This window comes from Anopheles bellator, chromosome 2 (assembly GCF_943735745.2).
Source record: "Anopheles bellator chromosome 2, idAnoBellAS_SP24_06.2, whole genome shotgun sequence".
In the NCBI taxonomy this organism is placed as follows: domain Eukaryota; kingdom Metazoa; phylum Arthropoda; class Insecta; order Diptera; family Culicidae; genus Anopheles; species Anopheles bellator.
The window spans coordinates 44,343,707-44,361,484 of record NC_071286.1 but is presented as its reverse complement, the minus strand read 5'-3'; positions in this window follow the sequence as shown (position 1 = coordinate 44,361,484).

Below are 17,778 nucleotides of genomic sequence, written 5' to 3'. Positions count from 1 at the left end.
TTTTGTGGCCCAACCTGCGACTCGGTCGATGTCTTTATTGGTTCTCAGCAAACTCAGTTATGCATCGGATTCTGCCAGCACACTAACAAGACGATGCTCGCCTGATTTATTGCACGAAGGGCATGATTTCTACTAACAAGGTTAACAAGCACCAGCTTTCACACGGTGAAAGCAATTTTAATGCTTGCAAATTAAAAATTGCATGAATATAAGCATTTTGAGCAAAAATTGCCAATACTGCCATTTGTTTTACTGTTTATAACATTTATGTTAGCTCAATCATAATGTAATGCGAAAGTCTAGTTTTTCTTTAACTCCCAATGCTTTCCAATTGTAAGGCGTAACAATTACGGCTAAATTCTCATCTCAATTCCAGTTCAGTGCAGTCTACCCATTCGGAAACAAAGAAACAAAGGAATTTCTCGCCCAAACCAACATTCTGTCGGTGATTCTGTCGCGCAAAATTTAATCTGATAGAAGATTATTCAATTAAAACCAATCGACTCGCCAACTAGCAAAGTTCTACTCCAAAGTAGAGAAAACCGAAAAAGTTCCTTCGCCGTGCATCGGAAGCTGGAAACTACTTTAGGAGAAACTGCACAGTGGAACGTTCGCACAAGGTTTGGGTAGGTGAGCTACCTGGTATCCAATAGATGACACTGATCGTGAGCTCAATTGGTCGCTTTTCTTCAGACGTCAATTTCTCGCTCACAGCATTAATCGAGTATGCTGGAGGAGACAAAGTCAAATGATAGGAGACAAGTTGAAAAGTTGTTCTACGATCTTCTTCAATCGAAATGACTATACGTGGGTCCAGGGGTCTGGTCGAGTAAATTCGGCACTGAAAGGTGCAAACACACGGTTCATAGTTTGGGCAGATAGAAAAGTTGCGCATGCCAGATTTGTTGGCCAGACGATAACGACGTTTGGGAAAAGAATTCGTCAGAATTTGGTCTCTTTTGAGAATAGAAAAAGCCCAACACAACCGATCAATATTTTGAGTACTCTGTATTGCTGTATTTGATCAACGATTTCATTTCTAGGACATGCTTTTCTCATGAGTTCAGAATGCGTATGTTCAGAGAATATTTTGACGAATAGATTTACAATCTTCCAATTTGGAATGTTCAGTAGTATATGTTTATATTAGATTGTGTTCGATAGAGCTGCAACAAAACAGGTTCAAAATTTATTCTTCAATTTATCCTTGTGTTAAGTGTTTGCCAATTATACAATATTGTTCAATAATATTCAATATATTGAGAAGTACTTTCGCAATAGTTTCACATTTTTTATTGTATTTTTAACAAATTTGTACCACATTGTTAGGTACGAAAATGCTAATCAGATTATTCTCCAACGACCATTGCAATGGTAGCTGTCGTAAGATACACCTGAAATTATCAACAGTTCGGAACTCCCACCTTGCCTAATCATCGTGATGTGCAATGCAATTTTCCATAACTGGTTCAATTATGGGTATAATTGTTTGCTTGTGTCATTTCGTAATAAGCGTAATGTAGCATTTAGCTTCTCTTCATAGGTAACTAAAATTTTCAATGATAATAAATTCTCTCAAGTGGGACCAACGGCCAATTTTTCACTCTCCCGCGATGGTCTGCTACTTACAGCACTCGCACAAAATCGATAATGCTCCAGTCGAGCACTGCTATCACGTAAATTGATTTCCGTACATAAATATGACTTCATTTTCGTTCAATGGCTTTTGGAGCACAGCAAATGGCCACTGCCTGGTGAAGCATCTATACGCAGTACGCTAAACCTCACGTGCATGTGTTTCGATTAAATCCTTGGTTCGTTTTAATTGCACCCTGTAGACTAATACTACAGGTTCCAGTTCGTGAACTGACAGTGAAGCTATAATTCGATATGCACATTTTACGACACCGTTCGCCGGGGATCGTTAACAGTTGGAAACCACTTTCCGATGGTTTGGAGCGGTTCCACTCAGGATGTTTCACCAGCAGATATTAAGTGGGTTGTTTAAGCGCGAGATTCGAAAACTCCAGTCTTGCGTCCCAGCGTTCGTCTCCTAGCGTCAGTAGGAGTTGGTCGACAGCAGCTGGTGGAGAGTAATCGAAATAATTCGATAACAAAATCGTGTCAAAGTGATTGTTCAAAGTTAATCGTTCCCCTGACTGGAGCAATCGTTGCTAAGACAGATTTGGGTCACGGGTGGTTCTATCGGCGTCGCAGTTCGCTGAATTGCGAACGTATGGCGAAGATGTAATTAAATCCTTGCTCTCGTTCCCCACGGGACTGTCTTGAGTGCTGTAAGCAATGGTGAAATCGTGTCCAATATCTTCTGCATGGCGCGTGCACCCGTCTGCTACAGGATGTCGGCAGCAGCAAAGTATCGTTTTACAACACTCAATTTTGGGCCGCCGTGCCATTAACCTTAACAAAAGGATCGTAATGGTTTCAGCAACAATTTGCACGACGGATAGAGTGTTATAAAAAAGTGCAATACTCTTGTCATTGACCCGCGGATGAGCTGACAAAGTTATAAAATAGCATATGAACATTGGTTTAATTCGGAGCATTCCGTAGTTTAAATCAATATGCTGCAAAAACCACGAACCGAGCAAGATGCCACCTTTGACTAATTGTTAATTAGTTAAACAAAGCAAAACGAACCAGTTGATTGTATTGATTTTACAAAGTGTTACGCATCAAAATATTCTCAAGCCGCATACGAATAGAAGTAGTTCTTTGGCATCATATCTTAGCACAACATTGCAGTAAAGATTCCCCACTCAATTTATTCCTATATCCTTTGCAAAGTAATACTATTGAAATATGAGCTGACATATTGAAATAAGGTTTTTAACCTACTTACTTACGGTGACTATAACTTGGACACTATATCTTTCATACTTATGATTTTCTCCTCTATCTTCGATCTATAGATCTAATATGCTAAAATGCGGTGTAATTGTTAATTAATGTTGCTGTTTTCGAATGCATATGAGATAGACAGAGAGCTTTGTTTGTCACGTTAAGATACTTGTTACGCTGGTCACCGGCACTGTGACCCAGCGGCTTTCTTTCTGAACCGAAGCTTTGACACGAGATCTTTTAACCGTCTCTGAACCGAGTGGTTCAAAAATTGCTCGCGTTACTCGGGCAACGGTCGGAAAGCACAGAGACCGTCGCACCGATTCGCGCGCTTATTTATTACAGTTTCTTACTCGCGGTCATTACCCCGACCGGTACTTCGTCCTACACTTTCGGGTCCCGCTGGTGCCGAAGACCGATCGCTGTCACGGCCTAACGAAGCTTCGGCCGCCAGCGGGACTTAACGAAGCTCGACGCGCCGACGACCGGGCCGGCAGCGTCGCCTGGCGGCTGGCTTTCTACGCGGTTGTCATACGTCATGTTTGTTGTGACAATACTCTTTGCGAGCGCAACTACTCTCTCTAATGATTAACTTTAACGGGCGGCCGATGAAACTTTAACGCAACTACTCTCTCTAATGATTAACTACGTTATTTTGATCAATGCGAACACATTTTTAATCATAACTAGCAGGCCCGGCGAACTTTGTTCCGCCCCAAAGGCAATTAGTAAGCAGGTTTTGGATTTTATGTAGTAAATATTTTTTATTATGATTAGCTTTCCTTTTGGTTCAGTTCATCACCTGAACCAGTTGTCACACAACCGGCCATGGTTTCGATTCCCGATACCGGCGTGCCAGAGGGAGTTGGCGCGGGACCAACAACCTCGTCCGTAAAAGCAAACCCTTACAGAAACAATCAGAGATTAACATTGTCTCTGGTTCAGGCTAAGAGCGCTCAGCGTTTGTTGCCCAATAAGAAGAAGAAGAAACATAATACGTAGGAATAACTATAATAAGTTATTCTTCCACTATACTGTGTGTTAGTAAAAAAAAATAACTAAATACCTTGAATGTCGGATTAAATCCTCGTTCATTGATAATCTTTGCCCCAAATGACGTCATTTGGAAACAGCCATTGTAATTTCGAATGTTTTCCAGAAAATGACGTGATTCGGGAGTTTCGGAGTCAGTGGCGGAGTGGCGGAGTCAGTGAAGGCAATTTAACTTTTCCGCTGAGGCAGCACAATCCGGCCGTTTCTCCGGAAAATTTCAACGCATCACACTTATCACAATGAACGTTCATTGGCCCAATGCGAACGCTCTTATGCTCGCTGTACTTAGCGATGCAATTGTATCGAAACGCTGCCCGATACAAATCAGCTTCTTCTTCTGCAACAAAAACTGAGCAAATATTCAAATCGGCATCTTGTCGAAAATTATCTACTTGTGCGTTTCTATTTTTCGCTCGCCGATTTCTGTTTGCCAACCGAGTCCTTTCGCGAGCAATTTCTTTTTGTTCTTCAGTCATTTCATTCGCAACACTTCGCATAGTTTTTGCATTACGGCTTTGTCGGGAAAGATTCGACCGTCTTGGTCGCGGCATTGTTAAGGAAATGTATGAGGCACTTGTTATTCACTGTCCGGTATATCACGATACTACGCTGTGTTCGCGGGTTACTTCAATACATTTTGACAGTTATAAAAACGACAGCTAAGTAACAATAAAAAATTTCCAAATGTTCGAGAATGTGCGAGAGAGACTGTCAAATCGTCAAAGTAATCGCACGAAAGAGACTCGCGAGAACATACGAAAGAGAGAGACTCGCTGTAAACTCGCTCAACCTTTGCTCGTAGTGACGCTCTCTGTCTGGCCTTTCTCGAGAAGGGAATGAAAACACGCGGTCGTGAGAGAGGGGTGGGGGGGCTTATTTTTGCTTGGGAGGAGGAGACGCTGCATTAGCGAGAAAGAGAGGCCAATAGTTATTTGCTGTTGCGCGCTTTGTCTGCCGCGCTTGCTTGGGGTGAGGGAACGCTGCTTTAGCGAGAAAGAGAAGCCAACAATTGTTTGCTGTTACGCACTCTGTCTGTCTCGTTTCAGTACGAAGAAAAATCATTGTGCAGATTTATTGTGACACGGTCGGAATATAAAAAGTATCCTAAAGCCTTCCTTGGGTTCTAAGCTACCTCCACACCAATTTTCAGCCAGATCGGTTCAGTCGTTCTTGAGTTATGAATTGTGTAACCTTTAGGCGACTTTCTTTTATATATATAGATTTCAAACTCTCCTCAAAACTTTGGAAAGTATGGCCGTAATTTTTCCACCATCTACCTCGATCGCGTTGTTTTCTTTTTAGCGCAACATTCTTTCGCGCACATTGTCCTCGGCGTCAACTCACTCGGCCGTTCGTTGCAAAACCCATCCCCAAAATTGCCCGAATGCGATCCATCGTAAGACAAGGGCGGAAAAGTGCTTCATCATAAACACCCTCATCAATTTCGTGGTTATTTCATCACGTTTTCCGCTTCCGCCACTCCGGAAGGAGCGCAGAAATCTACAGTAACAATGTACCGGCCGTTAGAATTCAGTGTTCCGTGGGTAACACACCGCGAAAAAAGCGCTCGTAAAGCTAGAGAAATATGAATAAATTATGAAACTCTCGTCCGGCCGGCCATCCAGCGGGTTCCCCGGCGCTACCGTTCGGCACCTTTGCCTCAATCGGTTTGTGGGGAGAATTTGTGTTTTTCATTTTGTTTCTGCTCTTACTTAATACTTCACTTCGCACTTAGCGCTTGCGGGTTAGGGATGCTCCGAAGTGGAGGCTTCATGAGGCTTCCATCGATTACATTATGAAGAAGTTCGCCGCCCGGGACACCAGAAGCGTTTCTTTTTCATAAAACCGACCACGTCTTCCGTTGCCGGTCTCTAATCCCGTTCTTCGAAAAGTGTTGAGCTATGAGCGAGGGCTATCTCGACAGTACCGAAACTAGCAAACCACATGGTCGGACCACCGCCCCAGGACCAGCAAGATAAAGCCAGAGTGAAGGGGTTGATCCGGTGGCGGTGGCCAGGATTGATCCGTTCGCAAGGATTACAATGGGCAAAAGTACAGGATATAAATTGAATTTCGACGGAATTCGTTCCCCAACTCTAGCCGCGCAAAACCGGAAGCGCATCGGTTTCGTGATTCGATTTTCTTGCTACGCCAAGTGCTAGTGACAGTTTCTCCAGGACTGCCCACCACTGTAGGTAGGTAGCTCGTCGCCGCCGTGGTCTTATACCTCCCCCCGGCCTCCCGGTACGGCAATTGAGATGTCCATAAATATATCATTGATTTATTTCTCTTTTTCGTCGCATTTCTCATCACGTGTGTGTCCAAGATCGTTCCGGTTGAGATTAGGAGGAACCATTCCTTGCAGAAGCATTTTCTGTCCCCTCCATAGCGTTATGGTTCTCTTTGCCGGGGTTTCCATTCACTCTGCCTAATGGAAAGCGTGGCGGTTTTCCGTGCGGTTACTAAAGCATTATCGCTGTGGTACACCTGTTCTCGATGACGTTTCTTGAGTAATAACCACGTGCACTCAACTTGGAAGTTATCATGAAACTCGACCCGTATTCGACCAAACCGATGTAGGAAATCGTGCAGAACCATTCGACGTGACGTGATGGCAATTGAATGCCTGTCACCCGAAATGTGTCACTATAAAAATAAAGGGCTCAAGAATGTTCAAAATGTTTTTTTGTAGTTAGTTTTGGCATACATGGCCAATAATTAAAATTTGGATACGGTTCCATTGCTACAAAGCTTCACTGTGTAGATCCATTTTGCTTTTATTTTTTTCTCATGTGCTCAACGGTACTTCTTGCTTTTGACTCTTGACCAAGTTGCGTACATTTGATAGAAGTAGTTTTCAAAATTGAAGATGATTTGATAAACAAAGACACTAGGTGACTAGGTTTACGATAAACAATATAACTGCAAATCTCACGGTGCGTGAAAAAAAAAAATATACAAATGGGGTCATACGAACAGCAGCCGGCTAGTTCAGGAGCAATTAGCCGTAAATTATTATACAATATTCTTGCCCGCCCGTTTTTCCTGGAGTGCAGAAACCCATTGCTCAGATCGTGATAAATATGGCGCTAATATGGTTGTTCATCCAATTAAAACGGAATCTCCAGTGGGTGGCCAACTGTTCAAGGTTAGTCTAGCGCCGGCGGGCCATGATAAATGCATGAAACACGCGCCATAACCGAATCATATTCTGCCAGCGGAGGGGTGGAAAAATAACCGGCACTTCCTCCTGCATTCCGGTCCGAAACTGCGGTTGGTGACAAACCATGCGAAAAATATTATTCATTCATTCACAGCCAACACCTCCGACCGCATCGGATGGTGGCGGCGATAAAGAGTGTGATAATTGCTCCTTCAGCATAAACCTGCCACATAACAACCGAGAGTACCTCGCTCCCGCTGCCCTGGCGTGTTGGGACCTCCAGAAAGGTGGCGCGATTTCAGGTCGATTTAAGAGTGATTTTATGCAGATGCCGAGGTGAAAATTCATACATGCCATAATACACTCAATCCACGAGCTCGGCGTAGGCCATTGGCTCGAATCAGCTTGTCAAAATTGTCGGCCTGTGGGCTGTGGGAAGATTGAAAATTTCGGGTGCCATTTTCCTCGCTTATCCATATGCTCTGGAAGCGGAAGTTGCTCGCGATTCGGCGTGAGCGTTACCAACTGGCGACGGAAACAATCGCCATCTTGCCGCGCCGTTGCGCCCAACGTTACGCAAGTGCCCAAGAGCGCATCGCCGGCCACTACACACCACTCCATTCCATTCAGCAATAAACTGTCATAATTGTTTGTCATTTGTCCGTGTAATCAACCCAACCCGGCATCGAGCGCTTCCGTAGGAGAGTGTGGTAGCAGCAACAGCAAATTATTCGACAATTAAACCATTGTGCATTGGGCACGCGTTTGGTCATTTCTGCATTCACGAGAGACAGTTCCACCGACCCGTGACGGACGCATCTGGCCCTCGGTCGTTCTGCAAATACCGGGAAAGGACGAGGGGCCTTTTCTCCCCCTAGAGCCAGGCCATCTCTGCGTGGCTGCCTTTGCCAGTAACAACACGCTCCAGCTGCTACACCGATTGTTGGTCTCGGCTCGACTCGATTTCGATTAACACATCCTGGACGGTGGAGACAACAATCGTTGTCATGGTATGCGTCTTGTTTGTGATGTTCCTGGTGGAGGTCGAAGGCCCATTGATGCCGGCCCAGTCGTTCGATCGTTGACAGAATCCTCTCGACTGAACCAACTTAAATGATGACTTTCTTAAGAGCGAGCGATGCAACTGTCACCGTGCCATTCCACGTCATTACTCAGTCAATGTGCGCAATTGGAGGGACCACTTCTGTGAAGTGAACAGAGCATTGCGTGAGATTTGTTCAATTGGCTTAACAAAAAAGCCGTACAAATAATTGCATCGTGCAAGTTGATCGTCTCTTTTTCATTATAAATGAAACTTTAGATAGTTCGAAATGAGGGGCATGAGGCTACCATATTCAATGACCCGTTTCAAGTTAATTTTACTAGCTTTTGGTAGTAGTTTAAATATTAATGCAATTTAAATAAACTACAATAATACGATATACATAGTTGTATAGTACTTAGTGAAACTTAATAGAAACCAAGATATGAGTTTCTTTAAAACTGTATTTGATAATTGCTGAAGTGTTACCGAGTACAAGTAAAAAATATCACATAAGACAAAGTACAAACTGTTGAAAAAATGACCCAGACTAAGAGGAGAGGAATTGAGTTAGCAAAGACAAAGAATTGGCACACGTCTGAAGGGGCAGACAATACAGACAATCCCAAAATACTACAAAAGAATAACAGAAAAGATGAACCTCAAAACTGTCACAAAATGTGTACATTCCTGTTTGATATGGCTACTCGCCTTCAATACACAGTATTCCAGAACTATTTTCCTACTTTGCGGATCCCCTTTGCGTGAGACATTATTTACAAATTGACCACATTTATTACGCCACATGGAGGATTCCAGCATGACGAGTCGGTAATCTCCCAAACGCGTACCGAGTAATGCAATGATGAAATATCGCAGATATTACGCCGATCACAAGCCCTCATCACACCGCAAGGCCGGTTGGTAGCCGCAAACGGCCACTTGAAACGTGCCAATGCAATCAAAATGGCCCAACCCTGGCTCTGGCCGGAAATATGGGCGAAACCCGCGCCAAGATGAATTGAAATTATTTTGATTAATGGCCCGCACTGACGGGACACCGATCCGCGATCCCAAAACGCGAATTTTACACCCTTTTTTCGCTTAAATTGTTATTTTCGCCCATTTGACGCGTCCGCACGTTCGGCCGCACAAGTTTGGTCACACAACGATACGATGCATTCCGCGTGGAGGTCCACTACACGGGCCAGTGTCCGGTGGCGGAAGAGTGATGCCGTGATGTTTATCGAACATCATATTCAATACATAAATTACGTTACCCCCCGGTCGATAGCGAAAGGGATAAATATAGCAGAAAAAACTCGCCAAGGACTAGGTTTCGTTTTCGAGAGAGACGACGGCGGTTCTGCACCGAGATCGATAAAACTCTTATAACAACAACCGAACCACAAACGAATCTAATTATCGAATTAATTTTATCAACTCTTTTTGCTTTTTCTATGTAAATACCATTAATTTTATAATTACTTGTAAAACTAAACTTTTGGTAAATACCCAAACAAATATGAGTACGCTCAGTTACGTGAAACGAACCGAACCATTTTTATGAAAAATAATGGGGAAAAGCCACAATAAACTGGGCCCTGAAATTTGGAACAAAATTGTTGCCACTGTATTTAAACATCACCAGCATGTTTAAATAAAATCTCCAATTAATTAAAAACTCAGTTAACGGTTCACATCGTTCGGCATTCCACCCTGTAGTTTATTCTGTGCCATCACTGATTAATCTGCTCTTTCGAAAACAGTTTCAAAGTGTACATTATTTAAATGTTAGTGTATTCAGTCATGAATTTTCACTCTGACAGCAGACGGTGCTCTGCACGATTGACAGCGTCCTACAGAGTGAGAATGAAAAATGAATTCTAAAGTGGTACCGCGTTACTTAGAATGGATCGATTGGCCATCGGAATCCGCGGCGCAAAGAGCCATCGAAGCAGCTTCCGGCATAGGAACAGTCCCGATGGAAACGGACAAGTCGAAAGATAGTTTTTTGTCACTTTTCTTCGTCGTGCTGGTCTGTGTAACGTTTCGCTACGCCGTCGTACCAATCTTGAGTCGCACCATGCCAAATTTGCCTCTGCATGGCCCGGTGCGATATCAAGAACAAATGAAATCTCCCTGGTAAACATACAGTTTTGGGGTAAAAAACACCATCAAAACACCAGCACGGATGCACAGACGACGGACGATGATAAATGGTGAGCCTTCGCACGCCGAGGGCCGAAAACGGAAACCGACGGTCGAGAGACCACTTGCGGAAAGGATTGCAGGGAAAAAACGAAACGTTCCCGATCCCGGTTGCTATACTCGCGCGGGAGTCCTGTGAATTTCGCAGCAACCTTTCAGCATCATCAACACCGTCATCAACAGCATCACGGATAGCGTCATAATCATCGTCATCCGTTGGTGCATTTCGACTACAGCACCTCGGTCACAATTTTCAGGTGGAAATTTGTTTTCGTCCCAATCCAAACAATTCCCGCGATTCGCGTGGCTGAAAACGTTCAATTGACGGTGAGACGATGTGACCGGAACTGGATTCATGGTGGCCAGTCCGGCCGCGGAGCAAATCATGACAACCTCCACACTCTCCCCGTGTCCCAAGCCTGTAGGCTTGCTCAATTTCCATAATCCAATTAATTTTTTCCCTCCGGCCGCATCCGTCCGGGCTCGGATTCGAATAAAAATGTTATGAGTAATATTGAATACCGATGAGCCCCCGGAAGCCACGTAACGTGCGCTTTATCGTCGGCGCTAGCAGCAGATAAATGCACCGAGGTTTGGCCAGAAGCAACGTGATCAGTCGGTTGATGGGGGCTTTGCTAGGGTAAGTGGTTCAAACGGCCACTTATCACTCGGAAACGATGCCGGTACACGAGTAAAGTGTGCAGCGAGACGATCTTGTCGATTTTTTGTAGGACATTATAGTCAACGCCCTTGATAACGAATAATAGAAATGTTTTCCGAGTCTGCCAAGCAATTTAGACGATTTCTTAATGATGCATTAACTATCCCTTTTATCCACATTATTCTTGATTAGTTTGTATAATGATACCAATTTTAATTTTTCTATCGTTTCATTTGAATTAGCATTCGTTCATTAACTAGCAACAATAAAATATTTACTTCTTCGACTCCATCGTTATAACAATCGAGAACCAAGACTGAACAATCAACTCCTAATTGAAAATATTATTAAAAACCAAACTATGAATGAGAGTATCTGATAGTAAGTGCATCTTTTTGATACACGCAACACGGCTACAGATTGAAGTCCATCCAGACATCCGCTGCATCGATATGCTCCACACATCTCGATCTCGATGCCACATTTTTACTATTGGGGACTACATCCGCCGAGATCAGATACAGCTGACAGATCTTTGCGACACACGCTCTTTTTAATCTTATACCCTTCTGTTGAATGCACCGAAACATCAAAAACTTTCCTTCAAAGCTATTTCACGTCCTCTGCCCAGTGCGTCGGTAGCAAAGGTAGCATCTCGGAACTAATATCTCTTTCCGGAATCAGCATTCAGCGAGTCGAGCAGTACTCTGCCACCAGCTGCAACTGCTTCCAAACGCAACGAATGGGACACGAGTCTGATAGAGATCTTTATGCCACCGTTAACTGGCACTGTTTGCGTAGTGCTATCGCTTCAACAGGCCAGACCCCACACCTACACCGAAGGAGGTTGCACAATATTGGTAAAAAGACATAAAGTCAAGTTAAAAGATCATAAAAAAATCCTCCAAAACTCCACACGGACTCCTTCTCAAAGGAACGCCCCAATGGTGGCACACTGCACACCGTTGCAATATTTGATTCGAGGCTCCCAACGATGCAGAACGCCCAATGCAGCCCATCCTAGAGGGCACCAAAGGGAGCATAAAATAGCAGCTGTATAAATAAAATAAAATCTGTGTAAAAATGTTACTCAAACATAAATATCAACGTGAAGGGCAGACGCCGATGGCAAACTGCTACCGCCAAACGGAGCCAACTTCCGATTTCCTGATTAGGTCTCTCGGTTGTAGGTTTGGCTACATCAACCTCACCCAGGTCACTGCCAGCAACGCCCTCCCGATGTAGGAGACCCGTTCCGAAATACAGGGAAGAAGCGAAAGAAACGAATCCAATGGAAAATGAAGTAAACGCAGCAAATCGGGCGCTATTTGATTCACGGAACTCGATCCTTTTGCGGCTCGCATTTTAGCTCCTGTGTTCTGCAACCGGACCGAATTGTGTGGCGATGCTTTGCCGAAGTCGTACTGAACAGCTTGCCCAACAGCATGTCGTGTACTGTGTCAAAAGCTGCGCCAGTTTTGCCCCATCATTTCCTTTATCCGGAACGCAGGTTTTGCTTCATCTTTATTTTCATCCTGCGATTCAAAACGATTTTCCACAATATACAATCAATAATATTGTATTGAAAATTTATATTTATTTGTCCTTCCTGCTGCTGCTGCTTTGGGGTTCGTAAGCTTGTTGAATCGCTGTGGATTTAGCTTCGTACGTTTTTTTTTCCAATGGCCAGGACTTATGCTGTGCGCCAATATTCATATCCTTCAATTGATGGTTGGAGCGATGGAACACTTACAGGCAGATATTCGGAAAGTTTCGAGCTCCTCGAATGGACTCTATAGAGGCCCTATGCTTTGAATATTGCATTCCCTTTTTCATGTCAATGCAATTGATATGATAAATAAATGGAGCATTTTTGATCAATTGGAAAGTGTTTGAGGTTAAAGGCGTATCGATTTCACTTATGTTTGGCTCGAGTTCTAATTTACCCAATAAAAGCTTCTGCTCGAAATATCTCGAAACAACCTGTGATTGTTGATTAACTTTCGATTCTCAACATTTATGATGAAACAAATGCGGTTTATACACCATTTTTCTTGACACTAAGCCTAAATACTATCTGATAAATGCTTCAAATTCAAATCAAAATTCAGTGTAGTAATACTCATTGTCGGAAAATGTCGATGGTGCCATAAAGTTGCTCTCTACTTTTGTGTAAACGAAGCACGTGTCAAGCTGTCCTCAGTGGTGGAAACAAGTGTACAAATGGACTAGATTAGATCACGTTTCCTTCACTATCAAAATAATTACATTGTAATCCCTAGCGAGTAGTTACTCGGAATAAGAGTGGGTGCCCCGAAATGCTTATGGGAATCGTAATAATAACTGCCTCTCATAACAAATTCGAAAACATTCGAAAATTGAAAGAACAAACAAACTCTCGCAAAAAACAGTAAAATCAAAAATGTGTTGCAGCGTAGCTACTTTAATAAAAAAAAAAGATTAAAACATATTTTTGACCCACCTTAAATTTTGTTCAAACGATATGCCTATTGATATGAACAGAAACACTGCGATAAAGACAGTATGCCGCCGTTACGACTCGAACCGAACGGAAGTGAAACGAACGGAAAATCCTCGGGAAATCCGTTTCAGATGCGAACAAATTATGCACCAGCTGATGACAGAACAGAGGCTGTATAGCACCTTATTTGACAACATTCTGCCCATGAAAGGTAGAAGGCGTCTAATGGTAATGTAAATCTGTGACTTGTTACACCATATGTCATTTCGTTAAACTTTTCATGAGCCTTCCGTATGAAACCCATGCCCTGTTCTGTCCCCTGTGGTTGTTGTCCACCACGCCACCCTCGTTGCAAATGTCCAGCATAAACTTTTCGCTACAGATTCGGAACACATTTACTTCATATTATTTGCATAAGTGACCAGCGCAAGTTCGGAATAATTAACTGCAATTCATCCTTTTTGTTATACGCAATAGATGTGTTCAGTTTCAGAGTATTTGTTAGTTTTTTGCGACAGAAAACACTCCTTAAAAAAATTAAGAGTTACTGCTTATTAAAAAGATTCGAATATATATTTATTCAATGAATGCTTAGCATTCGGTTTTGATGATTTCAATATATGTTTCATTGTACAACATTAAGCACCCATTTTTATTGTCGTTATTGTTTGTTGCCGAACCATCTTCTGATGAAACTGAACATACAATGGAACGCGTTTAATAGCAACATAAATGAGTACACCGTCGTCGTTGGCCGCTGCTGACCCAGACCGCGGCTCCATCGAATAGCTATTTGATGGTGTATCGCTTGTAGACGGATAGATATTTATTTTTGGAGCTGATGCTACAATCGTTCGCGCATCTCCGCGACGGCCAGTTCTATTGCCTTAAGCCTGAAAATGATTCCAAAATTTTCATTTCCATCTACAAACCAACCATTATTACTTTGTTGTGCTACAGAATCACTTATTGGCCACGGTGGTGGAGCATCGGCAACATAAAACGGTCCAAAAACGGATCTGCCGCATTCGCCATCGTGACGCCTTCGCCCTGCGGCGCGTAACATGCCAGACTTGCTTGATGACGGGTTCAAGTCTTGTGCTCCCGCGGGTCAGCAAATGCCAAACACAAGCCACTTCGCTGTTATTGCTTTTATTTTATTATCATTTTTATGATTTTTGCTGTGTTCTAATGCTTCGGGAAGCATCCGGACGTCCCTGCGTCTACGCTCACTGCCCGATGGTAAACCGGAACGTTTACAAACTGTGGCTGCAAACTGCAAAAGAACTTTTCCAAAGTTTCCGAACCAACACGCTTCACGGTTTCAACCCATTCGCTGCGCCACTGAATCGAAGTGATAAAATTTTAAAGCTTTTCTTTTCGAACGATTTGCGTTTTACGCGAAACTCTTCACTCGTCGGCTCCATAAACTCTGCCTTGCGTTGCTTTTGTGTTGGTGGTCCTGTCTTGTCTGTCCTGTCCTGTGCGGTCGAAGGGTTCGGGAAGAATTCTTACGAATCCAGCCAAGCTTTCGGCAGTACGACGCAACAAACTTTGCCGAAGGCAGATGGAACTGTGGTTTCTTCATTGTCGCTTTGTTGGTGTTGGTATTTTATCGTGTACAATCGCTTTGAAAATAATTGACTTAATTCATGGCCTATGCACTTAAATTTAATTTTTAATTAGACAAAAGGCAATGCTATGATTACCTGTGCCTGTAGGCCTGTTCGTTTGATTGATCTATAGAGTAAACAGACTGAGGTTAACCGTTGGCACTGTGTTAGGGTTCGGTAGACTTTGGATTACAAATTCATTGAATCTATACTTTGTTTTAATTTGATGGGATTTCACGCCCGTCACAATATGCCCTAATCGAATTTGACGCACTTAGTTTATAACCAAATAATTTGATTCGTTGAATGAAGTCTGGAAAACCTTCGCAGGAGCAATTCGATTCAGAAATTGTGAATGGTGTTTATGGTGCCGATACTGTCGCAGCTAATTACGTGCAATGGTGGTTTCGTTAGTTCAGGCACTCACAAATAATTCAAGTGATCGGCATGTTAGTAGCCATTTATCATTTATTATGAGTTGCTTCCGTGAGGCCAAACACTAAATTCAGATCTCTACTGTCAACAATTGCACCGTTTGAAGCCGTTAGCGATCGATCAAAATAAGTCAAAATTGGCACAGAAGAGTTTTTATGTTCCATCAGGACAACGCAAGGTCACACACCTCTATAGTGACTCGACAGAAACTCGCCAAAACACAAAAATAATTGCTTTTTTTAACCAAACTTATGAAGTTTTTAACACATCCATCTACTGGCGAACATTTAAACACCAGGAGAGGGATTTAAAAGTCAAGATTTTTTTCCTACCGCATTTAGAAAAGGGCGATGATATTCCTAGTCCCATTACTACTTACCGTAATTAGGCGTAAAATTTTATTTGAGCAAGATTTCGGTGTTAACTTCATCAAATTGATCTTCGCCATCAAATACGCAAACGCAGCAAGTAAATATATCATAAAGTTTCTACATTAGTCTCCAAACGTCGTCCCTTACCTTGCACTCATTGCACTAGCCGGCCACAACTGCTACATAAATGGTACAGCATCATAAATACTTTCCGGCCCGAAAGTGTTGATTACTTTTGATAAGTGGGCGAGCGAGAGAAAGAAAAAGTAAAACTCGTAATCCAGTGGCATTTAATTAAAAAGTCATTTCGCCAGATGTTTCCGGCGTTGCCGAAGCGGAAACGCAAACAGGCGGTACAACGTAAGGCGACCGGAAAAAACGAAAACAGGACAACTCATAAAGTTACAGAAAGCATGCTCCCTGCTGCCACATTCTGCAATCAGTGGTGAAACGGGGAGAAACATTTAAGTTTCGGTCTTAGATAAACCCGTCTTCCCGGCCATTTCCTAGCCCCGACGATAACGATCGGCGAACGGCAAGTTAGTGTCGACCGTCGTGGTCACAGTCACAACACTTCACATTTTCATCACACTCCACAGAGTCAGTCCAAGCACGCTCCATAATTTTGTGGTGGTAGCGAAAATGTTATTTCAAACGCGTTCAACTCACCACGGCGGCAGCGTGCGATCACGATCGTACCTTTACCGGAACACCGCCCAACTTGGTACGGTACCGCGCAACCGAAAGTGTAAATCAGATGCGAGATTAAACTGTTCAACTACCAAACTCCTCCGGGCGGCACCGGACGGCCCAACTGCTTCGCTAAAGATGGCGCCAACGCGTGGAGGTAATTAATAAATTCATTTCATAACTCGCTCGCAACTAAACAAATTTCCAACCAGTCCACCGTCGGCCGGTCGAACTGTGCCGGCGCCCCAGCTGTTTGCGTCCGCACGAGTCTATCACAGTCCGCGTCCGCGTATCTTCGGGCTCCGATCGGACATCCATCCGGAGTGTCCTGGCTCGAAAAGTACTCGGAAAACTTTTCGCACCCCCCTTTCGGTGCGTTTCCGGTGTGCAATGCAACTTTCATTTCCATTTCGGCCCGAGCACAGCTGTGCGGCATTAGGCTTTCGCTCGCTCAGTTGCGTCCGGCTTCGTGGTTCGCCCCACGACGGACGGTGTCCGAAGAGTTAGATTAAAACGCCGAGGAAGAATTAATTGCCTCGATCTTCTTCGGCTGTCGTCGAGGATATTTTCACGCTGGGTGAGTAAAGCCGAAGACAAGTGTCCCCGGGTATGTTCCGGGAATTATTTTCCGAAGAACTCCAAACCGGTCTGGCTCTGGCACCGTTAGGAACATACCGAAACGGACGAAGAGCCATACAAATGAAGTGATGGCGAAAAATGGCTATCCACATTTTTGCACGCGTTCACAACAATATTTCAATAGACTCGCGGGCATGGACATTGCATCTCGCCTTTGAACAACATTCTCGCACGGGATCAACGGAGGAATTAATTTTATTCATTTCAGAACTGAACGTTGGATGTGGCGGTGCCAGCGGCTATGGTGAAATTGTTTTGGCATTCGGAATTGTGTGGGAAGCGGGCGACCCAACAATAAATGACGATTACAAGGATTATGGTACCATTTCGATACAATGCCATGCACAATTCTGGGGTTCAACATAACACGATGTCGTGAAGGAAAACGATATCCATTTGTATGTAATTTTTCAATTGAATGCTCGGTAATCTTTTGTATGTTTTGGGGCGTTCTGTAAAGGAGCGCATGTTGTAGTATATTTCAGGCCACAGCATAGAAGAACGACTTGTACTTATGCAACAGACCAAACGAAGTGGCATAAATGAATAAAGTGTTTTG